The 25,896-nt window shown below is 42.6% G+C and overlaps 1 protein-coding gene across 8 annotated transcripts in view; it reads right to left on the bottom strand.

Annotated features, from left to right (window-relative positions):
• TNS3 (tensin 3) overlaps positions 1–25,896 on the bottom strand; it is a 224,072-nt gene that overhangs the window by 179,225 nt on the left and 18,951 nt on the right. For 5 of the 8 annotated variants that reach the window (XM_054193541.1, XM_054193537.1, XM_054193533.1 and 2 more), the window contains exon 1: positions 14,311–14,500. The exons of 2 other annotated variants lie outside the window; for them this stretch is intronic. The gene's annotated coding sequence lies outside the window, so the exon portion shown is untranslated. Of the gene's footprint in view, positions 1–14,310; positions 14,501–25,896 lie in introns of those variants that run through there. One more of the 8 variants, XM_054193542.1, reaches the window with a different exon arrangement.

Here is a 25,896-nt window from a genome sequence, read left to right on the forward strand (position 1 = left end):
TGGATAGTTTTTTTAGTATTTCCAAGATGTTATTCACATTTGATCTGCCATTGCTCAACTGTATTTTACACAGTATCTTAGTTAGATGTCAAAACGGCATCTGTGATGTCAAACTCTTCTACACTCGTCTCTTCAGCAAGCTGAAAACTATCATGATTGGGAGAGGGCCTGAAAAAAGATTCTTGTTCTGCTAAACTATGGACAAAAAAAAAAAGCTACATTCTCCCCAAAAAAGCCTAAAGAAGTTAAAAAAAGTTCAACTAAAGAAGTGAGAGTTAACATAAATAGCCCAGTTTTATTCCTACAGAAGCATCAAAATTCCCATTTTTCATAAAAAGTGTTAGAAACAGGAAATCTAGTAGCTGATGGCGTTAGTAAGAGCTACAAGAGTAACATTAATTCATCGAGTTCTTGCCACCTCAGAATACTGGCCAGATTAAGGAGGCAATGGGAGTTGGCTATTGGGCCACAAAGCTACTGGGAGTTTACAAGCAAATCTATCCTGCTATCACGCATGTTACATCCATCAGCGCCACTATACTGAAGAGTGGGTAATTTGGGAAACTGCCACGTACAGAGTGACATGGCTCACTGACAAGCAACATCAGTTGTTCCAACAACTTATGAAACAACGTGAGCTGTGCTAGGCACCATTAATAGGAAGGAAATGACGCACTGGGAACAGGGGCTTAACTTTCAAATTCCACCTGTTAAATCCATCCCTGGGCTTTGAAGTTCTCTCATTTCATTACTGCTCACAAGTTTGCCACCACCTCTTTTGCAGAGAGGCTATACACAAAATTAGATAAAAAGAGAGATAAGACACAAACCATTTCAGGTACCAACCCACCAACTGGATCTTGGAAGTGTCAAAAGCTCCCTGCCTCACCACAGACCTCTGGGAAACATGGACAAATGGTTTAGTTTTTCCATGCAGCTGTGCACCATCTCTAAAATTTAGATACCTTTTTTTTTTTTTTTTTTTTTAAGATTGGGATGACATGCAGCTAAGTAACTTTGAGAAGGATCACAAACTGCCCAGATACCACAGCAACATATAATGTAACAGAGAGGAAGGAAGGTAAATATATTTGTGCATGAACATACTTGAAATGTCAGCAGCAATCCAGTTTCACTACACCTGTAAAAGTAAACTAGCAATAAAGGAGGAGGTACTCAGAGGACTGGTTTCTAAAATTACATCACATTTTTGGGAGCACTGCTGCGTATATGAATACCAGAATTCATAAAAGAAAAGCTTTGGGTTTTTCTTTAGTGAGCTAGCATATTTCTCTTTCCCTTTAGAAAGTTTCGGTCATTTGGTTGGGAAACAAATTTGTATACAGCTATTCAGGATTAATCAATAATCTCGTTGCTACAACACAGGTAACTAAGAGAATACAGCACACCTTAAAAAAATTATTCAGCTACAAATAATGAAGAGAAATACAAAAGGCATCTTGAAGTACTTCACCACCTGGTATACATCTTATAGCCAAGTAATGTATTATTCTTCAGAGTATCTTGCTGAAGTTGGTATGTGTAAAGTTCATCTGTCATTACCCCCCCCCATTTTTTTCATTACAAATACATCACCCTAAAAATAAAATCTTGATTCTTAGCAAAAGACAAATAACCAAAAGAGCCAAAACACAATCAAGAAATGATATTTTTACTCCTGAAGTACAGAACAGTCTGGGTAAAACAACACATAACTCAGGTCTGCCAGTTCCTAATCTTGATCAACACAAAGGCATAACAGCATACGTAGGCTCTGTGGCCCCAAAGTGATCACAACTATGGCATTTCCCAGGAACTCTATATTCAAAGACCTATGCAGGTCAAAAATACCACCCCAGAAATGCTCTTTCCTTTTTTCTCCAGGCCTTTTCATACCACTTTTAAGCAGGAGTATTTTCATTATTCTCCTTTCCCACTGACCGTGTCTCTCCTGAATACCTTTTCTCTTGCTGAATTCTGCTCAGCAATAATTACAATACCTAGGAAATTGCCTGTGCCTCTAGGCAACATCCCTAAATCTGTGAAATCCTCAGTTTGTATTCTTGTAACCTCACTCAGGTGAGTTCACACTTCTCCAAATAATTAAATTTCTTCCTTAACTAATGTATCCAGCTACACCTGAAATACTTCATTATATCAGCCATACAACACTGAAGTTGCACTCAATCTTCGCGTGAGCGTAACACTTTTCTTTCAGAAAGTGCAGAACTTCAGTTCTGAATACAGTAAGTCAGAGTTACTTGAACTGAAACTCCCAAATCTATTAGCACATACAGGAAATTTCATGGTCATGGTAAATAAATAAAACTGGTGCACAATTTCATGTCATTAAGAAATAAATGGAGCAAGCTCACCACTCTTCTGAGAGCTGTCAAAAGATAGTTAATGACTCATAGGAAAACCTTTATTTGCTCTGCACACATGCTTCATTTCCCTCACCACTTCAAGTACAACAAAGGGAAAAATTCTGCCTGCTTGAACACTCCTACTCTATTTTGAAATGTTTTTCCCTTCTCAGCTTTACAGGTCTTCATTAGGGAATAACTACATATAACTGTAACAGCACCCACATGGGTAAGCCAAAGCAAGTAAACTGAACGACCCAAAAACGTTAATGCAGGCAACGTTCCCTCTAGAAACAAACTGTAAAAGAAGCATCCATTTCCTTGAAAGACTTGAAGGAGAAAGAAATTGTTCCAGGATGTAATGTATGTGTGTATGTCCAAAAAATATGTAAAGTAAATCCCCAACTAGGGATGACACAGTGCTTTCCCCTCCTCAAAAGAGCCCAAACCATTAAAAAAACAATTCTTAAAGATACTTTGATTATTTATCAGTTCCTTCTGGCAACATGGAAACACGTTTCTTTAGGCACACGATCACTGACTATTTTGATACTATTATCTTAAACTGGACTATCAATCAGGTTTTCCCCAGAAGTACTGTTCTGTACTTGCAGATTCCAGATGTCACAGCTGAACACAGCCACTCTTTCCCAATTAGCTCCCAAATGTTGTTTCCTGGGGACTAGCACACTATCTCCTGCAGGCCATAATCAAATCTGGTCTGCCTCACAACCTAGTCTCTAGCTTTCAGGAAAGGTCTCCTTGTTGACACACTTTATGCCCCTAAAATGCAAAAAGAATGGCTATTATCTCGTCAGGACAGAATAGGCATCCATTTCAAAATAAAACTGAGAGTAACAACATGCATACACACAGGAAACAGCTAAAGTGTTTCAGCTACACAGAAATAAAAAGTCAAAAACTGCATTTTAAAAAATTACTCTTTTCTTCAAAATACCTTTGCAAAGCAGAGAAAGCAGGTATTTGACAAAAGAATACTCACAGCAAAAGCTACTCTTGTGCTTCCTGGGGGCTGGAGTTCTAGCTGGCTTCTGGCATGAGTCCTCTAGATTAGTTTCTTTAAAGAGAACTACAAATCCCATGATGCACTTCATCAATGCTAACAATAAAAAACTTGTGCTTCAGGAAAGCCACTACTTGGAGACAAGTCCGAGTTTACCAAGGGGTGGGGGGGGAAAAATCACAAATGAACCAAATGTCATGAAGCAGCACAGAAGTAAAAGCACAATATTGAACAGAAAATGCAAAATTTTTAAGCCTCAAAAGCAAGAACTCTACAGAAGAAAACTGAGTTTCCAGCCAGACTTAAACCTATTTCTTCCCCCGCCCCATCATTAAGCATCTTGAAACACATACGTAATTTAATATAGACAGACAAATCTTAACACTCAAGACTACACACTTAAGTATGCTTTTGTACAGCAGACAAAGGAGTGACAGGATAGCTCCAAAATATTTTAAGTAACCACAGCATATAAGACAGAAAAAAGCAAGACAAGTAAAGGAATATTGGCACCCATAAAAATACTGCAGAACATGAAGAGCTCTCCAAATAATGCAGGACAGCTGGATTCAAGCTGCAGCGAGGTCACTGCTCAGTATCTGCTGAAATGGAACACCTGCAAGATTACAAAAAGCACAAAACATGGAACTCTTGAAAACGACTACAGAATTATTGTCAGTCACTTCTTTCCAGAGTAGTAACTTCTAAAGAAAGTCTATGAGACTTGCCAATATTTACTTATTATATTTTACTTACAGACTGAAGATGCATTTCTAAAACAGGTCTATTGCTGGTAGTTAAAAACCACAATTTTGCTTTCAAACCATAGCCAAAGAGCAAGAGCAGCTTAAACAGAATAGTAGGTTTTTTAGATGCTTAAAAAAATTCAGTATTTGGACTAGACAGGAGAAAGCAGAGAGGAAATTTAAGAAACAGACTAATAACAAGCCCAGAGTTTTGACTGAAATCTACTAATCTAAAAATTTATCACTTAAAATCCAGCCTACTACTAAAAATGTACACCCTCCCCAGAGTTTGATCTTAAATCCCTAACCTATCGAAACTGTCACTGGCAATGCCAGGTTTCCCAAAAGCTGCAATAATAGATTATAAATTGTACTTGACTTTTCATCTTCCAAATCAAATCTGTCTCAACTGAAAATAAAAATAATTCTGAAGGATGAGAGTTGCTGACAGCTGCAAGAATAAGTGAATGACTGCAAAAAAAAAAAGACAGCACACTTTAGGAAAGGCTTACTAAAAATAAGTGAGATACCTTGTGTTCATAAGGAAGTGTTTTCAGAGTTTTTTCAAACACAAATTAAATTGATTACATACTAAAATCAACAGCAATGATTTTAACCACAGAACTAGTCAGGTTCCAGGCTCTCACTTCTTGACCATAGCAACAGGCTGTTTGTTTATGAACTAGAAATCAGACAATAACTGCTTCATCAAACCCAAAGGGAACAGTTTGTTACTGAAATTCAGGCAGCTGAAATTTCTTCATGTATAAATATAATTTTAAAAAGGCAAATTAGCCATAACCTGGCAAAAGTACAACACCAACAATTTGTTAAATTTGGATTGCAAACACTATGGAAAGGCTCAGACAGACCAAGTAAACAAAACCTAACACATATGTTCAGGAAATAACCTGTTCCCAGACACACAAGCACACAATACCCACAGAGATATTCTTTGCTCTCATAGTTACTATTTTCAGGACACTAACTTCCAGGAAAGTATCTTGTAACAAGCCACTGTCGCCTATTAATCATTAAAGCTAGAAAAAATAAAACCCTGGATGCACACAAGTTGTGTTTCCACGACTAATTCCTTTATTACTTGGGGAAAAATCATGTAAGGCTGCACAACACAGATCATGTCTCCCTCTTCACTAGCCCCAGGAAGGGCAAAAGGGTGCCCATGATGTGGTACAGAGCCTAACACTGATAGAGCTACATGTTACAAACCACCCCATCTTCAGAAGAAACCTCTAATTGAGTAATCCATTAGCTTGTGGTTGGTATCCAACAGCCAGGAATGCTCGAGCTGTGCCTGGCCAGAACACCTCTCAGTCTCTCCTGGTAGTTCATATTAAAGTACCAAAGTGGGAAGGGGAGAGTCTGCATTCACAGCATACAAAGAGGGAAGACCATAGGACCTCTAAGCCAGTACGCTCTCCTGTGACGTGGAAGGCTCAGGCTGAAGTTCCTGCCCTCCTTTGCTTCCACATTGCAGATAAGCACCCCAAACACGGTGCTACAGTATCTGTCTTGGCTCCATGAATACTGGATTATTTACTACAATAGCCCAGCCTCAGATCTGAAAACCAACTTTTCCCCTCTCCCTCCTTCCCAGTGGGATGCCCTCAATTGCCCCCACCCCCACAACTACCAACTTGACAGCATCAACTCATCTCCACTGGCCACTACAAATCCAGCTGCTGCCCTGAAACAGGAGGATTTATGCTAGCCAGCACAGAGGACTTAGCTACTGACATTGTAGCTACCAGAGGAGAGAAGGAAGAGGAGACAGACACTTCTGCAAGGACAAGAAGCAGTATCGGCAACCTGACACTGACCAGCAGGCTGGAAGGAGGTGCAGAACGTACCACACAGCTGTCTGGGCCCTCCTCATCCCCTCCACAGAAAAGGTGGCAAGCCAGATGGAAGTGTCCCCTGGGCTACTTTCAACTGCAGCCACCTGCTGAACCACTAAAACAGAAACATGACAGCAGAAAAAAGCCTCAAAATGTATTAATGGGGATGAACATGGGTGATCAGGACACAAAAGTGTCCGAATTTGGCAACCAAGAAGCCTTGCAAAAACCTGAAGTTTTTGTCTGCGAAAGACAGAAGGTGCAACATGCTTAGGTTTTTTTTTATTTAGGTTTTTATTTATGCAAAAAAAAAAAAACACAACCACAAACACTGCTAGAGGAAGTATTTCTGCAGAGACCCTCATATCCAACAAGACAATATTATACAAATATAAACAGCCCTCACTGAATTACACCCTAGTGGCTTCTTTTTTCACCTTACCTTCTCAAATGAATTTTAGTAGTACTAGCTGCAGAAAAAGGGCAAGTATAGAAAGACCTATGGGAAAAGGAAGCCAACCCATTTAACTAAAAAGACAGCTATAAATACACTCCTTCTATTGATCAGTGGGAAAGAGCTTACCAAATATACAGATTGAGAATGGTAGGCAAGGGACAAGAGGGCAGGATGGCATGTTTGAAGTTTTATATATGGTCTAATGATTTTTTTCAACGCAAGGAAGAACTACAAATTCATTTGCATTGCAGGATTACACAGTTTACCCAACTAAAATTACCTCCTTCAAGAACAGCATTTTAATTGCAAGTAAAAACTTAAGTCTGCAGGTTGAATTCATGATCACTTACTTTTTCACTCCGTCCACAGGCATACAGCTTTCAACAAACTGTGAAGAAAAAAGATGACCTCAACTCTACATTTTTTTTTTGTTAATTTCTGTGGTTTAGGCTTAAAAGGTATCAGCACCACTTTTGTCATTCAGTAAGTCAATGCAAGAATGATAGATAAATAAAAAAGCTAACCTCCAGAAGTGCCTCCTGAACATGTAAACCTAATAGAGCGCTCTCTATACACCACCATTCTCTTTCTCATTCCCCAAAATTAAATATATGCATTCCTAAATGCATCCCCAAAGCTAAGAGAGTGTCTATATAGCTTAAGGAGCTACAAAGACATAACAGCAGCTTCCCTTCCTCTGTCTCTGAGGCTGCTTAATTTCCTCAGGTCTTTTCCAATGGAGGTGCACTGGAAGCAGGCTGTATCACCACACCTGTCCATCAGATTACTGCAAATCAACCTGTCACTTTATGCCTCAAGCAATTAATTATCTCAATTCTGTTATCACACAGGTCTGTACCCGCAGGGTAATTAGATAGTAGCATGGGCAGGAAAAAAAAAAAAAAGAAAAAAGAAAGAAAGGTGAACACCTAGTCCCTGTGAAGCAAGGCAATGTTAATTTCCTATCACTGGCAGATCACTACAACAGACCCTGCAGGCTATGGAAATTCTGCCTTTAACACATGAAGCACAGAACAGCTACACACCCTTCCTGAATTTAAGAAATCCTGAGTGTGCAAGTCCAGTTATATTCTTAAACTATGCAAAAAAAAAAAGGCAACTTTAAAAGCACAATTACATGGTGAAGTATATTAATACAGGAGACTACCAAATCAAGTGGGGAAAAAAGGGAGCGGGGGGCACTTACATGCATGAAGTGCATTACCATTATCAGTGCAGACTCTCACACACTGCCATAAAGACAGCAAGAAAACCCCCTCACTCTCTCATTTATCAGATGTAGCTTATTATGTTTATTCTGCCATTCCAAGCACTGCACTAAAGGATTAATTTTAAAAGCCAAAAGCAATACAATGAAGTACGTTCCTGTCAGAGTGCTAGGGGTGTTGCAAGAAGCAGGGTAGCAGATTGCTCTATCCCCAGCTGCAAAATACCATCTTCCACACTGTTTTTCTGAAACTCAGTTTTCCTTCATCATCAAACAGCAAGGCCTCACTTTGGGGACATTGGCCTGACAAAACTTTAATAGCGTTGACATTTCCAGGATGCGTGCTTCCCCCAACCTTATCTTCTACCTCTCACTAAAATAATTTGCTGCTAAACACCTGTAAATACTTACATGCAAATCCTTATTATAGGCCTACAGTATAAGAAACAATTAACTGACTATCAGAGAGGCTGTACAGTCACCTGGCTTGCTTCTAGCCTTCCAGCCACAAAGGTACTAAGGCAAAAAAAAAAACAAAACCAAAAAACCCACACCATCAAAAAACCACCCAAGAACAACAAAAAAAGCCTGAAGCGCTAACTTACTCCTGCCCCCCCACCTCTCCTATCACACACATCTTCTTTCATGGTTGGAGAGTCTCCATCAAGAGGGATTTTCCAAGAGAAGGTTCTTCAGCAACAGCTCAGGCGTGTAGTTGTTAAGATGTGGTAACTCCTGGTTACTTTCAGTCCTGTATTTGAGTCCTCTGTGTGGAAGGCACATGAGCTGCGTTTAACCTCACCTGCAAAGGTGGTTCTTTTCTAGGCTTCACTTCCTTGTTGCTGGTCAGTCTTAGCCTATCAATCAATGGCAGTGATAAAAAGGCCTAATATTTCTGAATAATAAACAAAAGGAATTGCTCCGTAGTGCTATTTCACTTAAGCAATTAATTTTAATTCTTAAACCATCAACATGAGATATGTAAGTGAGTAAGTACCTTAGCATCTGAATAAACGTTTCCACTGTTATCTTCCCAACTTTACTCAATGACTCAGTATCAGGGGGGAGTCATAGAATCATAGAATAGAATCACTCAGGGGAATCACAGAATTTGTTGGGTTGGAAGGGACATTTAAAGGGCATCTAGTCCAACCCCCCTGCAGTAAGCAGGGACACCAGGTTGCTCAGAGCCTCATCAAGCCTGGCCTTGAATGTCTCCAGGGATGGGGCCTCCGACATCTCTCTGGGCAACCTCTTCCAGTGTCTCACCACCCTCATTGTAAAGAACTTCCACCTAATGTCTAACCTAAACCTACCCTGCTCTAGTTTAAAACCATTGCCCCTCGTCCTGTCGCTACATGCCCTTGCAAACAGCCCCTCCCCAGCTTTCTTGTAGGCCCCCTTCAGGTACTGCAAGGCCACTATAAGGTCTCCCCAGAGGCTTCTCTTCTCCAGGCTGAACAACCCCAACTCTTCTCAGCCTGTCCTCATAGGAGAGGTGCTCCAGCCCTCGGATCATCCTCGTGGCCCTCCTCTGGACCCACTCCAACAGGTCCACGTCCCTCTTGTGCTGAGTGATCCAGAGCTGGATACAGTACTCCAGGTGGGGTCTCAGGAGAGCAGAGTAGAGGGGCAGAATCACCTCCCTCAACCTGCTGGCCACAGTTCTTTTGATGCAACCCAGGATGCGATTTGCCTTCTGGGCTGTGAGTGCACGTTGTTGGCTCACATCCAGCTTTTCATCCACCAGTACCCCCACGTCCTTTTCCACAGGGCTGCTCTCTATCACATCATCCCCCAGCCTGTATTGATAATGAGGATTGTCCTGACCCAAGTGCAGGACCTTGCACTTGGCCTTGTTGACCTTCATGAGGTTTGCATGGGCCCACCTCTCTAGCTCGTCCAGGTTCCTCTGGATGACATCCCATCCCTCTGGCATGTCGACCACACCACTCAGCTTGGTGTCATCTGCAAACTTGCTGAGGGTGCACTTGATCCCACTGTCTATGTCATTGATGAAGATGTTTAACAGCACTGGTCCCAGTATGGGTCCCTGAGGGACACCACTTGTCACCCTTCTCCATCTGGACATTGAGCCATTGACTATACCATCTAGATGTGACCATCCAGCCAGTTCCTTATCCACCAAACAGTCCACTGATCGAATCTGTATCTCTCCAACTTAGAGAGAAGGATGTTGTGGGGGACCGTGTCAAAGGCCTTGCAGAAGTCCAGATAGGTGACATCCGTAGCTCTCCCCTTGTCTGCTGATGCAGTCACTCCATTGTAGAAAGCCACTAGGTTGGTCAGGCAGGACTTGTCCTTAGTAAAGCCATGCTGGCTGCCTCAAGTCACCTCCCTGTCCTCCATGTGCCTTAGCATAGCTTCTAGGAGGATCTGTTCCATGGTCTTCCCAGGCACAGAGGTGAGGCTGACAGGGCAGTAGTTCCCAGGGTCCTCCTTTCTACCCTTTTTAAAAATGGGTGCGATGTTTCCCTTTTTCCAGTCGCCAGGGACTTCACCTGTCTGCCATGCCTTTTGAAATATCATGGAGAGTGGCTTGGCAACTACATCAGCCAATTCCCTCAGGACTCTGGGGCGCATCTCATCGGGTCCCATGGACTTGTGTATATTCACATTCCTCGGGTGGTCACGAACCTTGTCTTCACTTACAGTGGGAGGGACTTTGTCCTCCAGGACCCCGACTTGCAGTCCTTCAACTCAGGAGGCGTGAGGAGAGAGGCTGGCAGTGAAGATCGAGGCAAAAAAGTTGTTGAGAACCTCAGCCTTCTCCTTGTCTGTTGTTAGCAGTTTGCCATTCTTGCTCATCGTGGAGGGGGTACACTTTCTTTAACCTTCCTTTTCTGGTTGACATACCTGTAGAAGCCCTTCTTGTTATTCTCAGCATCTCAGGGAGTTCACCTGTTGCCCCAACCATGAACTTACCTCCATTCACTCTTTTCATTTAGGCTTCTGCCTGACAGGGGCAGGACCCCTTGATCCTGGTTAGTTTCTGATAGGTGCCCCCATTTCTGTTTCAAGAGAAGCAGAAGACTATCTCCACCAGTCTATTTCATGTTCAGCCTCCCTAATGCACCTTAACCATTCAGCTTCCTCTCCGCAGCTCTGCCACTAGGCCGAGCAGATCGTTCACCTGTTCACAACGCCACAGCACTTCTCACAGCTGCCACCCGTTACCAGTGAAAGGCTCCGGCACTCCCTTGCAGCCTGTGACCTGGACGGCTGTATGTTTCTGTGGCAGCTCTGTCTGGGTTCCCACATCCATTGTGGCTGGGGTTGAAAACATGACCTTCTGCCAGGTGGAGACCATAGCTAAGCTCCTTCCAAGAGGGTGATGACCACCAAGAGGACTCACCAGCCGAGCTGGCAGAGCTTCAGTTCCTTCCTGCGTGCCCTTCCCCACACCCGGCTGACACCCACGTGCTGTTTGCCCTGACTCGTGTCGTGTCGCACTGCATTTGCCGGGTCCGTTCGCCCACCCAGGGAGCCTGCCCTTGTCGTGGTGCTCCCAGGTGATGCCCTGGGTGACGCCCACTCGCTGCTTCCTCCCTCAGTGTCCAGCGACCTGGCCGCTGCGCTTCTGAAAGGCTTTTTTTCGAGGGGGGCGGTTGGCGCCAGCGAGTATGCCTTGCTTAGGTCTGCCGCCGGCCCCTCAGCAGCCCACCCACAAGCTGCCGGTTGCCAGCACAGGCTAGCCGCTTTTCCCAGCTTCAAAAAGCCCCCAAAGGAGCCCCCTGCCGGCCCTTTTTGCCGCGAAGCCCTTCCCCGGTGCGGACTTGGCTGCACTGGCGCCATGCAATATTTTAGGTTGCACTTAAAAGGGCGAAAGTATGGCAAAGTTTTACTTATAGAAATACACAGGATTTTTCATATCACAAGAACGCAATGACAAGCAGTAGTGTGCAAGCTGGTTTAGTACTTTTTTTTTTCCTCTACCCCCCAAAAAAACCCAACCCCACTATAAATTTCTGACAAGTTTCGTGAAGCTGATGGACAAGGTACATTCAGCCTTCATTAGTATGGTAGGCATTGTGCATTCTCAATAGGTACTCAGTAATGATCAAGAGATTCTTCTGGCATGTGAGTTAACAGTTTGATTCTTCAACTGGCAGACAGAAAAAGTACACTAGAAATTCTCACTAGGAATGAAACAGAACTCTAAGCCCTAAAATTAAGTGCCTAACCAACCACTACGCTTCTTTTAGTATGTTTAGTGACTTCTATATCAATTTCCTTGTATTGCAAATGTCTGACCACATTTGGTTTTCCTTCGTTACACTTGTTCTGCAATTTTAGCACTGCTTTCTATGTCAGTTACCATCTTTGTTTTTGTTAAAACATGTTTAGGAGACACACAAGTAATTATACTAATCATGTTTTATTCAAATAAGCCTCACAGATCTCTCCAAAATACCACCTCATTCTCTGTCGTTTTGAGAGAAGGAAATTCAGACACAAAAGTGATGAAGAAACTCTCTATCACCTTTGTCAGATGCAAAAGAAATTGCTGTATTCTTCTAATCTTCTGCATTATTATATCACTATCTCAGTGATATCACATCTTCTGCCAGCCGTAGATCTTATGGTCAAAGAGAGAGATAAGCCTGAGGGATGGACTCACATGCCACCCTGCAAGCAGCAGGGCCAGAGAAAGAACACACAACAGGGATCTTTTTCTGTGTTCCAGCTATAAATATTTTCTGCATGACCAGAAAACATGAGCAGGCCAAAGAAGGTAACAACAATGGTAACGGTATCCTAAAATATCACAGTTGTTCAGTAAAACGAAGTGTGAACTGCAGAAAAGTAATCTGGATTAAGTCACAGATTGCAAGGAACACTTGATTAAACCACTTGTGGCCACTGCCTTCTCTAAATAACCATTCCCCGTGGTACATACACATCTACACTGAAATGAAATGGATTGTTTTAATTTAACTCATGAAAAACTCTTGACAATGCAGCACTGATTCATGAGCACCTGTACTTCCAACAAATTAAATAACTCATTAAGCCTTCCAATAAACATTAGTTATTAGAAGTAATCAATTTAATTACAACAAACAAAAGCACCCTTTTGGCTACATAGGATGAAAAAGCTACTACTTCCAGTACTTCAGAGGTTCTATTTCACAGCTTCAAAGTCATCAAGAACCTCATTAGTTTCAGCAAAAGCCCCACTTGGCCTTCTATGAACTTAACTAACTAACTGCAGCAGTTTCTTTTAAAAATTAGCCAGCTGAAGACATCTGTAATCAGTCATGGTGTTGAACGGTATCCAGAAGTCTCCTATCAAACATCACATAAAATAGACCCAAAGTCTCATTTGTACAGTTACAGCCCTTGTGGCTCTTGCCACTGTTTCATACCTAGTAAAGTGTAAACACTGCTGTTACAAATGTAATGACTATCACCAGGCACTCCTCAACACACATGCAAAAAATACACCGTTCAACATGTAAACAACATCCCAAAAAAAAGGGCATTTCAAATTACACAAAATACCGTAATTATCACCTAATCCTAGGCTTGGAAACGACACACTTCGTTGAGGCACAACTCCTTACTGCCCAGGAGACCATTCCAACTTGGAGGATCACAGCGCTGCAGCCTGAGCCATCCGGCCTGCGCTCCTGCTCAGTGCCAATGCCAAAAGCTGTATATGCCCTAGACAGTTATCAGAAGACACAAAAACATCCTGAACCTCGATTCTTCATACGGATAATTTATGCAAGAAAAGCACCAGTAAGCAACTAGAGATTTTGCTCTTTCTCGTAAGACGGCCGGCAGTTTTAGCCAGTGATGGCAAGCCACTGCCATCGGCTAGAAGTTGAGCGTCAGGAGGTATTTACGTGCGTACGAAAGACACCACCGTTTACCACAGACACCAAACAGAAGCGGGGCAGCGGCTGAGGGCAGCCCCCACAAGGACTGGCAGCAGCCGGCGACGCGAGAAGCCGAGCGTGGGGGCGGCTCCGCGCTGCCGGAGTCGCCTCAGCCCCACACCGAGGGTTCCCCCTGCTTGATAAACGCGCAGGTTTAAGTAACTTTCCAGGAGTGAAACGCCTGCCTGCCGCTAAGCTGCTCGGCATGAAGAGACCCAGCCTAGCTACCCAGATACGAGAGCGCCTTCCTGGCCCCTCGGCCGGACCCTGCCTGCGGACGGCGCGGCCCCCCGGCCCACCGCCGCCATCCCGCCCTCCCCGTGGCGGCACTCCGCCACCTTTGCACTCCCCGTAGAGACGAACCCTTGAACCTCAGCGCACGGCTTCCCCTGTTCCCCTCGCCTGCTGGCCCGGCCCCCGCCTGGCCTGCACCGCCGGGGGCAGACAGCCAGGCATAGGGGGGCGCTCCGGCCCGCCGCCGGGAACAACGCCCCCCCGCCACCCACCCTAACGGGCCCCGAGGGCGAACGCACGGCCCCTCCGCCCGCCAGCGGCTGGCCCCACAGCCGCCTCCTCTCCTCAGCCCCCCACCGCGAAGGCGCCGCGGCCCGCCGAGGGCTCCCCCCGCGCCGCCGGACCTCCTCCGCCCCACCAGGAACAAAGCCCCGCACCGGCCCCGCGCGCGCTCCCCCTCCCGTGGTTCCCGACGGCCGCCCAAGTTTACCTCGCTTCCCCGGCTCCGCGGCAGGGCAGGGCGGCGCGGCTGGAGAGCGGGAGCAGCGATTCCCCCTCCCCCAGCGCCGCAAACACTTGTTTTTATTTCCTACGGTCCCTCCCGCCGGGGAGAAACCTCCAGCGCCTCGATCAAGGCTGAAGAGGAGGCGGGGAAGAGGCGCGTAGCACAGCTCCCGGCCGGGGGGGGGGGGCGCGCGGGGCAGCCCCGCCAGGCCCCGGGCCCCTGTGCTCAACCCTGCGGCAGCGACACCCCGCCACGGACACCCCCGACCTGTCGCGATCCCCCCCGTGGCCGCGGGACAGGCCTGCGCCCCCCCCCCCCCCCCCAGCCTAGGAGGCTTGTCGCTTGGGGGTGGAGGGGTCTCTGGAACGACGGAAGCGCCGCCACGCCGTAGGGCCCTGCAAGACTGGGCTCTCCCGGCCTGTGCCCCTGCGGCTTTCAACTTAAGCGCACGGCTGGGAACCGCAACTCTTGGAACGCGAACACTTACCTCTCGCCGGGACGGCCAGCCATGGCTGCCGGCAGAGGAGTGAGCCTAACAGCCCTGGGCAGCCACGTGCCAAGCGGCCACGGTAAGCAGTTTGGTGCAGCGGGGCCTGCACCAGCCCAAGTTTCACGGCGCAGCATCTGAGGAGCCAGGATGATCCCCAGAATTACAGCTCGGCCACTGCCTAAGGCTGCAGATTCGCTGCACACACGTGTTTGTGCAAGTACAGTTCTTTACCGCGCTGACATTTATGCTGTTTACACACCAAGAATTACCTCTCCCTTGAGGTTGCTCAAGAAAGGGCAGCCCCGCACCTGGAGTTCCTGTAGGATCCATCAGCCAGGCACTGTCCTCTGTACCTGCTGGGTCACAGCAGCTGCCGCTTGCAGAATGGGGTAAGGCATGACATCAAAAACAGCCAAAGAGCAGGGCAGTGAGGAAACAGAGGTACCGCTGTCCTTTTGCTCAGCATTTCAGAAAGCACAGGTCACACCCCAGATGCAAGAAATGAGAGTTCATGTCCTTCCTATGGTGAAGGATTTCATCCCCAAAGTTACCCTGAAACTTAGCTGAACGAGGCATAACCTGAAGCTCATTCTTTGCATCAAAAAAAAAAACAAAAATCAAATAATCACTGAAGCAAAGTGGAATTAAATTAATAGGATTGAGAAACTTAACCCAGATCACACTGGGGCCTCATCTGAGAGGTAGATGCATATCACTGGAGACAAAGGAAAGGATTTGAACATCCCTCTTATGACTGGAGCCCCATGTAAATGTCCATAACGGTGTGACCTCTTTGTAGCTTGATCCAGAAACAAGCTCGTGGAAGGCGAATCCTAAGCAGGAATAGCTATTACTCTTACAGGCAAGATTTACAGCCAGCCCATTCTAGCACTAGGCATTTCCCCCTGGCTGATTCAGGCAACACATTGGTTAATATTTGTAAATCCTTTGCATTCAGGAGGAAAGAGCCCCAAGAAACAGAGATCTGTAGAGATCCCAGAGCTGGGCTTCAAAATTCAAATCTAAGGCTGTTATTTGCAATGCTTCATATTATGAGAATAGGCAGACAGCCAGCCACATGGAAGGCAAAAGACATTCAAATACAGATAGAGAGAGAGCAATATAACACTGAGTGAACAGATGACAAAGTAGATCCCAGACATGCTTAGTGTCTCAATTAGACAAGACTATATTGTATCGCTAGGAAAGCTCCAGCATATTTAGAAGCCAGACATAATCAAAATCCTTTACTCATCATCACTTCTTAAATCTCTTCTCTCCCTTTGTGCCAAGCAGAGAAAGAGCACATGTGTTACAAACCTTTTAAGACACGTGCATCCCTCTGTTCTCTGAGGCACAACTTCTCTTAAACTTCCTCCTGGATCAATACCATCTGCATAATCCCACTGTATGGCTCACATTTAAATAATACTTAATGTGTCCCTAAATCAAGCCAAGAGACTTTGGGAACAGGATCAAGCTCTTAATCATCCGTGCACAGGTGCACACAATCAGCACCTTCAAAGCCTCACAACATTTGGTGTTTTTCTTAAAGCCCCGTGACATGTGTCACGTGATTACCTGAAAATTTCATTAACAAAACAAAAAAGAATTACAATTAGCTTCTAGCTTTTAAACAAAAGTTTCAAAACTTGAACCCCAAGGAAAGAAGGCAGAAATTATTATATTTTTAAAAATTTAAACTATCGTGTTATTTAGCGCTCTAACACATGATTTTCAGCTTGCGCTTTCGCAATACTTCATATATATGCAGGTATCCACTCGCAGATGCATGTATTTTTACACATAAATGATACTAGACAAAGGAAAAAAGTATTTATTTTTGCATACCACCGGCAATACAATGTGAAGACTCAACATCAGGAAGTTCAGCAGGCAGGGTTTCTGCCACAGTGTTAGCTTAACTGCACATTCTTTAAATTTTATAACACGTAGCTTTGACAAACAATATCTTCTTATATGTTTACATCCCTAATTATCACCTCTGTATGCCGAATTCCTCCCCTCCTCACTTTTCGTAGGAATGGGGAAGAATAGGAAGGGAGAAAGAAAATCTGTGCCTGTGTTTTAAAGAGCTTTAAGTGTATTTGAACCTGCCTAGAGGTGTACTTAATGGTCAAGTTAAACATTCATCTCAGATACACACTTGCTGAATCAAGGAATCTGCTGTGTGAAAAGAGTTGCTAAGCTAACCTGCTAATCAAAGTAGTCTTGCTTTCTACTTTAATGACACCACAAACACTTTTAAAAATACCAAAGATTGGAGTAAGGGGAGTGATGGTAGTGACTCATACCTTTTACACGCTAGGGGTCACTTGCCCCTGATTTTGCGTGGTGCTTTATTCTTACTGGTTTCTAGAGAAGCACCCAAATTTGAGTAAAGTATCAGGTAAACAAATAAAGCTTTTTAATCAAAATGAAGAGGGACTGCTTATTTGATCGTCACTGAGCTGAAACTAACCATCCACACCTGTCAGCAACCAAGAAATTTGAGAGCGAGTTATGCAGAAATCAGGACACAGAAAAATGGTTTTCAGTACTATCTACCTGTTGCTATTTTGCTTAAATAATGCAAATCCAAACCAAAACAGTATTATTTCATCTGCATAAAATATATGTAGCGATGGTGTATGCTACGTGTATAACCATTCATAAGGCATATAGATACACATGACATTTGTGTCAAGAGTACTTGAGAGATACCAAGTTTTCCTTGAGGAAGGCTCCTGAAACTTGGTGCACTCTTTCAATGCAAGCCACTTAATACAAATTTGTAATCTATCTGCAGTGTCGGAGATCACAAAATAATACTTTCTTTGGAACTACTTAAAGCTATGTAACATAAACAGTAGCATAAGAATTTACAGTGTCTGCCCAGCAGCTCTGTATTCTGGCATCAACAACAACCACCAAATCCCAGCCTGTACTACAGGCTCACTGTTCTTCATGCAAGGCTTATTTTGTTGCGATATGGTTTTATCTTTCACTGGTAAGGCCTCTTCCCAGGATAAGAAAGACAGCCAATAAAGTTTTACTTTTCTGCTAGAGTATTTTTAATGAAAGAGTTGTAAAATAAGTGAAGTACTTTATAGAAAAAAAACAATGTAAAAAACCTACAGATGGTAATAGAAGAGAATATTCAATTGCTCGGCCCTGATTTTCTTAAATCTGATCTAAAGCAAAACGATCATTGCCCTCAGGACAAAAGAAAACGGTTCATGGATTACTCTGCTAATACAAAAATAAATTATAATCAGTACCTTAGAGTACTGCCAAACTGTGCATTAGTTTCCCACATACGCAGTTTACCAAGTATTCTTTCAGAAGCACTTCTCTATGTATCTGCAAGTTAGGCAATTCCCGGAACCTACTGCTCTGTTTTGGAGAAAATTGCTAGGAAACTATCTTACTCAGATGATAGCTTAATCTTAACAAAAGATAGTGAAAAACAATTTCAAACTTAGCCTGAACTTCAGATCTTAAAATTATTTCCATAAGGAGCCAGTGCCAAAAAGAAAAAAAAAAAGTGCTTACATTTTTATTTGCAACAAGAAAAAAGCAGAACTCTCTGGTAACTAGGTTTTGTTTTCTTTCATTTTCAGTAAAACTAATCCTTATAGCTGCAGTGCTGTACACGTAATAATCATATAATTCAGGCACTGTTTACAGAACTGCCCCCTGCATATGTCAACTTTGGGCACTAAGCCACAATTTCATATATTTTCAAGCTACCACACCAACTGACCATACTTACCCCATGTTCTACGTTCCAGGAATCAACCCACACAACCTATTTTCCATCACTGACTTACTGGTACGGAACAAGCTCATCTTGAATCTGCTGACGGATCAAACACACCAGTGGTTGTGTTGCAGATACGTTAACCTTCTGAAACATTCAATTGGTACAAAACCAAAAGAGAAATACAAAATCTCTCTAAACTGTATGAATAACTTCAGTCCATACCCACAGTATGCTGCAGAAAAATCTATCATTAATCTGATTCTCATTTGGTACTCTGATTCTTTATGAAGAAGGGACAAGAACAGGAGTCTTGCACAGTATTTGCAACATTTTGTCCTTGTACTAATTTAGCACATTTTCCTAATAAATGATTGCATTTTTGCAGGTTATCAGCTTGCAAGGCAGAAGTAACGGCATGTCTACATCGCCCACTACAGGATAGTATAGGCATGCTGAAAATAACCATAAAAAGTAGGACTACGCAGTTTTAAGGTAGGCTCATTTATACTATGATACAATGAGCATTTGTATGTGTAAATATTCATGTCATCCAGTACTTAATGCCCTGTGATATAATAAAAAGGTGCTTGTCACTTAACATTATCCGATAAGCATTTTGCTATTCTCCAGCTTCCTAGAACTGTTCCTCCATTTTGTTTTTCTTGAAAGAACAAAAAAGTATTAAGAAGAAACTAGGGAGAAACACTGCAATTGGCAAGTTTAAAAATGAAATTGTGAAGGCTGCAGAAAAGCCTCCAATGCATTGTATAATGGATGCTTTGTATAACATATACTAGCACTACTATAGTCCAGAAAAAACTGCCAACTCCAGAAGATGGTTTCAACACAAGTCTGGTGGTACTGAGTGAGGGAAGTCAAGTGTTACTTGGTACAGAGAAAAGTGGTAGGAAAGAGAACTAAATGAAAAATAAAACAGTTGCTGCTTTTTATTCTCAGAACTTTATCAGTTCCTTTCATAGGCCTTGGTCAAAAGTTCCACACACAGGGATCAGCTGCATAATTCTTCAGCTCTTGTGATGGGAAAGCAAGGATGAATCAAATGCCATGTACCATATACTCAATGCAACGTGACTGGAAATTTTGTGTAGAGCATACACAAAATTGCTGCAACTGGCAAAATTCAAGAAAACAGAACCAAGAGCATGATGTTGTAACACACCTTATCAAACCTCAGTGCATCGCTCCTTGTGTAACCTAAGCACTGGCGACTGCCATGGGTTTTTTTGGTGGCATGGGAGCTTCAAAATTATATACTCCTCCACCCCCACGTCCCTTCATCACGCAATGAAACAGGGCCCAACTCAGAACAATGCGTAGAGGACTTTTTATTTTTGAGATAATAGCTCTGAGACAGAATCTGCTGTATGTGTTGTGTGCCTACGAACAGCATTACTATGTATATGCACTAATTAGTGGAGATGGGTGGATTTCCTTAAACCAAACAAGAAAGCAAGCTTTCTCCAAGCCTGTGCATAGCATCCTACCTCCCAGTTACAATCCAGTAGTATCAGTTACCAATTATCAGTGAAGCCATATAATGCCTTGTAGACGAGTAGCCACGAGTTTACATGTCCATTTAGACCTTTCATGGACTGCAGGTTAGCCACCACTTTTTTCTAGAATATGGAGCCAGAGAATTGGGGGGTTAGTCATTAATTTAAAAATAAGATTCTTTAGAAAAGGGTAGATAGAGCCACACTCTTTAAATACTGTAAACAGGAAATTTATTTAACCAAGGGCTTCCTTATAATTATCCCTTCTTAAGCATAGTATGCTATGTTTCTGTAACACATAAAACCAGTGTCCTGTGCCCCAGGGAGCCTAAATCTCTGTCCAGTCACTCCACTATTGCCTTTCTCCTTTTTCAGCCCTACATACCATCGCCAGTTTAAGGAAGTTTCCTCAGCTTTCATGATAATGTCAGCTGCACAAAAGCATTAAGATTTGAATGGCTCATCTATCATTTACTTAGGTTATAGTGCTGGTAGTTGCTCTCCTCAGGGAATATGATGTCTTCTTTCTAACTGACAATGACATGATTCAAAGAAGAAGCCCCAAAGAGTGGAACCTAACCTGTAAATGTACATTATGAAAGGGAGATGTAACAAGACCAAATTTTTAATAAAATATCTTCCTATGAGTTGACATAGGTCTGCCTCCAGGGTCCAGGCACCAAATCCTGTTTCAAACTCCTGTATCCTTTCCCCTCCATGCTCCACAGTTTATAAATCAAAATATTCGTTTCCTCCCCTCTTTGAATGATAGGGCGAGAGGGGAAGAGACCAGTTTCAAGTCTGCTGTGGTCCAATGACTTCAGGAGAGTTGCAGTAACGTAACTGTAGTCCCAATGAATTATGAAAATATCTCCAATTAGCTATAACGAAATAGAACAGAGGAACAGCATTACTCTGTGTGAACAAGACACACAAGAGGCCTGTTGTATCTTTCCAGGACTTCCATTCAACTCTGCAAGACAAACCAAAACTATGAGAGTGGAATGAGAAGGAGGAAAAGTTTTACCACAGCAGCAATTATAAAACACAGGGGAGGGATCACATTAGCTACTTGTGCATACCAAATCTCAGCGTAGTACCAGACAAGAAACATTTAGGATAGAAAACAAAAAATTCTCTCATTGAAACCTCTCGTAGGGATGGAGAATGTTTTAACAATTTCACTACATCTTTGGTACTCATAGTGTCTCATTGTACTCAATGAAGACAAAATACCCACCCTTTTACAGTTCAGCATTCCCAATAATAGTTTCTGAAAAGTTGCCTTCTGCCTACCTGTTAGATTATGCCACTCTTACACAAGTAGAGACAAAGATGTTACTTATAGTAAGTGGCAGGAAGCACTGTCATGAGCTGTTTCTAGGTCTGTTCAGGCACCTGGGAAACCTCTTAACTTCTTGGGCAGAGCTTGGGAACCACTAGTTGGTGCTACCCCACAGTTTTGGCCCGCACAGCTTCCTAGCACAGACTTAGTTTGTGCTGGCCTAAAGGGTCTCTTCTGCCACTACAGCCACCTATTCAAACAACATGATCCACACACAGAGAATTAGTCTTCTGCAAGGAGGACTCCATCTCTACTGAGGCTTTGTCAGCAGTGCTCCATGAGTTTAGAAAAGGAGATTTTCCCTAAAAGGACTCCCAGTTGACATGGCTGTGCCAGTCCAACTTTACAATGTAGAGCAAGTCAAAATTCTGAGACTAACTCCCCTTTCATCTATAATAACCTTCATTTTACTTCCTTTTCTTTGCCGTCTGTTTTGTAAGCCAGGAGAGTTCACATTTTCAAGCTTTTATCCAGAACCAGGAACTCTCCTCATAATAAAGAAAACTGAGATTAATGTATTATTTACTTACCTTCAGAACACAAACCTTATAAAAACACCAAACTATTGCAAGACTCGTGATGAATAGTACAGCCAAGCACATCCATTTTCTCAAAGCTGGCAGGACAAGACGTTGCCTAGAACTACAGAAAGTTGCTATGACAAGGCATATCTACTTGTTTGCCTATGTCAGCAAAATTCATGCAGAATAGCTGACGCATGTCAAATTTACAGACCACCGGATCTTCCTGATCTCGCTTTATTTCAAAAACAGCACCACTGAAATGAGCTATGTACAGTAGGAAGAATAGAACTAAGCCTAAAATAAGGGACGTTATCTCACACTGAAATTTCTTGTGCGATAAGGGAATTTCTCTCTTAAACTTCATCAAGCGTATGGCTATTTTGGATCATTCCTATGCCTACTGCCATAGCAGACAAATGTACAGTGGTAGCGTAAATGCATGACTCAGATTTTTGTAACTGCTCTTTCCAAGGCTTTTCCCCTTCCCTTTTAATGCTCACCGCCGCAATGCTTAATGTGTTTAGTGGAGGAGAGAGGGTCTAGAAAAGGCAGGTTGGTGGGCTTCTAGGGTTCTATTTTAAACAGCCCCCATAAAAAGGTACAAAACTGAAATAACTTGAAACACACCAAAAGCTGTGTTTTGAGATCACAGTGTTGTGTTTATAACTTCACAGAACATCTGAAGCCAAGTTATCAGGCCACCATGATGCATGCTAGGATTAAATTACAATATGAGCAGCAAACATGTCTTAAGATGTTAGTTAGCACCTTAACAAACTTCAGGAGGACTTTTCAGTCACATTCAGATAACTTATCTGAGTGAACATAGCTAAGAAAGCATAATTCTGTGGTTCATCAGAAGACAGCCTCTTACTACTGGCTCAGCAACACGGCAACTGTTGACCTTTAACAATTTATTCACATTTCTGCCTGGGGATAAATTGTGGGTATATATTTATACACACAGACACACACTTATAATCCTTGTACTATTTAAGCAGATTACACAAAAAATGTTCCCCAAGGGAAACAAGATAAAAACACAACATTTATTGTTTGCAAATGTGGCCACAGAAACCTCAAGTGTGCACACCATGCAGCCTTAACTCTTGTGCCCTGAGGAATTCTACTAACTACTGCTCTGTAATGTATAGGAGTGCAGAGGGGATTCCATGTTCAACATTTGGTAATGATATATCTGAAACTAAACTCAAGTGAAGAATGGGAATGCCCTTGTCCAGGGGAAGGCTACTGTCTTTTCCTTGGTTTAGATCCCAGGGCCAGGTTTAGTCACCAGTGTAAGTGCAAGTACCCTACTACTGTTCTGCCCAGATACTTCCAGCAGCAGAGGTTACTCAATAGAGGGGTTACATCAGAGTCTCAGCCCATTCAGCCTCATGTGACCATTTTGATGAAATAGCTGAAATGCCAAAAATAATAAATAAGCACCATTTCAGTTTGTGTTTTCAATAACCACTCAAACCAGACACTTGTTCAGTAAGAGCTGTATTAAGGTTATTTTGCATAGATCACAGAACAGCACTGATCAGATCACAGCATTTGCTTACAGTTAATCACAATACCAGTGACTTGAGGTAGAATGAAATCCATGTCTTTATTCTTACATCCAAAGCATCATGCCATTTTCCAGTGAGTTTTCACTCAAAGTGATATACAGTGAAGTAGACTGACTTTACAACTGCATACATTTTTTTCTAGCATAATATTAACCCATGCCAGGTCTTGTAAGCCCCATCCTGTCAGCCATTGCCTTTCTCCATACAAAGAGGAACTTCTCTATGTATTAATTTTAGGATTAAAATACTTCCCAAAATTTTGGAGATAGGAGTTTTTGTCCCTTTTCCAGAACATCCTTGATATGGATAGAGACATCAGGGAATCATGTAAATAACTAGTCTGGAGTGACTAATTGATCAATTTTGAAGAGTGCTATGGTTTGAAATAAGGTTTACCCAACAGTGACTCTTTCATTTCTAGTGGAATTCCCTGTTATGCTTTTTATCTTTTCCACCATGAGTACTCCTTGGAATCAATACTGGTTCTTATTTCTTCTGTATTGACTATGGTTCCTTTCTTTATGTCATGTTTTTATTATCTTTGATGTATTATTAGCTTTGATCGCCATGTATGTAGTTGCTTTTAGAGCTGATGTATATGGTGCCTGATTTACTTCTGCTGGTGTCCAACTTTTTGCCAATTACGAATGTGCCCATCCTTTAGTTGAGCGGCACAGTTCATCTTACCCGGAATCCACTCCTAGCTTCCTCCTGCCCTGCAAGGCCAGTATTCCTCAGAGCCTTTCTGCCACTAGAGTATTTGCACATAAACTCTGGGCAGTACATAAAGCAGAACTACATTAGTTTCTATCTATTTATTTTTGTTTTACATCTGCCCTTTTACTTAGCTCAAGCCTTTGTATTTGCATAAATGCCTGTATCTGCACAGTCATTTTAAATCATCCCCCCCTTGCTAAGTTTGTAATTTTCTTCTCTTCATCTCGCTCTTCTCTTCTTTTTGATCTTCATTCAGTTTTTAGCACTCTCTCCAGATTATCAGATTTCATATTTACTTCAGATTTATTTAAATTCATATTAAACGTCGATTAACCTCGATTTTTAGCAATAAGGCTAACTCCTGTTTAGTCTGGTGTGTTTTTTAGATAAATAATACTTTACAAACCTTTTTGCCAGTGTTTAGAGGAAAGAATCTAGGAAAAGAAACAAACTAGCTAACAGAGTAGAAACTTCCCTGAACAATGGTCTTTACAATGGTTTAAGTAATTTGCGCACATTTTGGTGCTGAAGTATTTATGCCACCTCTCTTTGGACTTCAGCATCTACAGTGCTGCAGACAGACAGCTGTAACACTGCCAGCGGGGTCTGGGTGTTCCACAGAGAGTTTGTGACACCTTCTTCTGCAGCTCCATAGGCAGCTATGAAATGTGTACAACTTGTGTATCTTAAGATACACCACTGCATGTCTTAAAGCACCTGCTTCCATTCAGCTCATGCTATATAGCCTGACACACCCCACGTTCCTTTTAATTTCAGTCACCAAGGAAAGACATATTCAAGACCAATGTCCTTCACTGTGCTATAGGACAAAAAAAAATCACCGTGAATAAAGACTGAGAGGAAGGAAAAGAATTTAAAATGACACAGAAAGGTAAAACATCATTCACTTTTCTTATTCTATTCACACAAATAATCTTTCTCACCAAGAAAACCTGGAGACATAAATAACAAAATAAAGAAAGAAGTAGCAACTAGCAATAAAAAAAAACCATACTTGCAATACAGATTTACCCACTGACATCTGGAATACACCGTGCCCCTGACTAGGTGTGTCTCAGTTGATTACATGGGAAACTGGGAAAACATTGGAACTATACCAGTGACTGTAATGTGAAGGACACAACCAACAGTGTATTGTGTCAAAGTGTTCACTTTCTTAGTACAGTGGAAATGCAGATAATTATGGCTAACACTTGAGAAAAGAATGTCCTTGAAAAGATTAATTGGAGTGACTCTGGCCCTTCTCTTCCAGTGAGGCCATTCAGATGTATAACAAATCATCCTAATTTCTGAGACTGTAGTGAGTATTTTGATGAGAGAGTTTTCAACTCCTGTCTCAGGCTTGCCAGTCAACAGCTTTCTTCTCACTGATGGATAGATGGGTCAAATGTCAGCTGCCTCCAAAGGTGAATCTTTTACTGTCTCTAATAATCAGCTTAGAGCAGTTAAAATCAAAGCAAAATTACTTGAAGTTTTACAAGGAGATAAAGATTCCAATAGCATTTTTGCCTGTAACCTGCATATCCTTTATAAAAAATGTTTAACAGCAATAAAGGTTTAATTATCATGAAAGAGGATGTAACTGTGTTGTATTTATATTTACTCCTCTTAAAAAGT

The sequence above is a fragment of the Rissa tridactyla genome, chromosome 2 (genome assembly GCF_028500815.1).
Source record: "Rissa tridactyla isolate bRisTri1 chromosome 2, bRisTri1.patW.cur.20221130, whole genome shotgun sequence".
Classification (NCBI taxonomy): domain Eukaryota; kingdom Metazoa; phylum Chordata; class Aves; order Charadriiformes; family Laridae; genus Rissa; species Rissa tridactyla.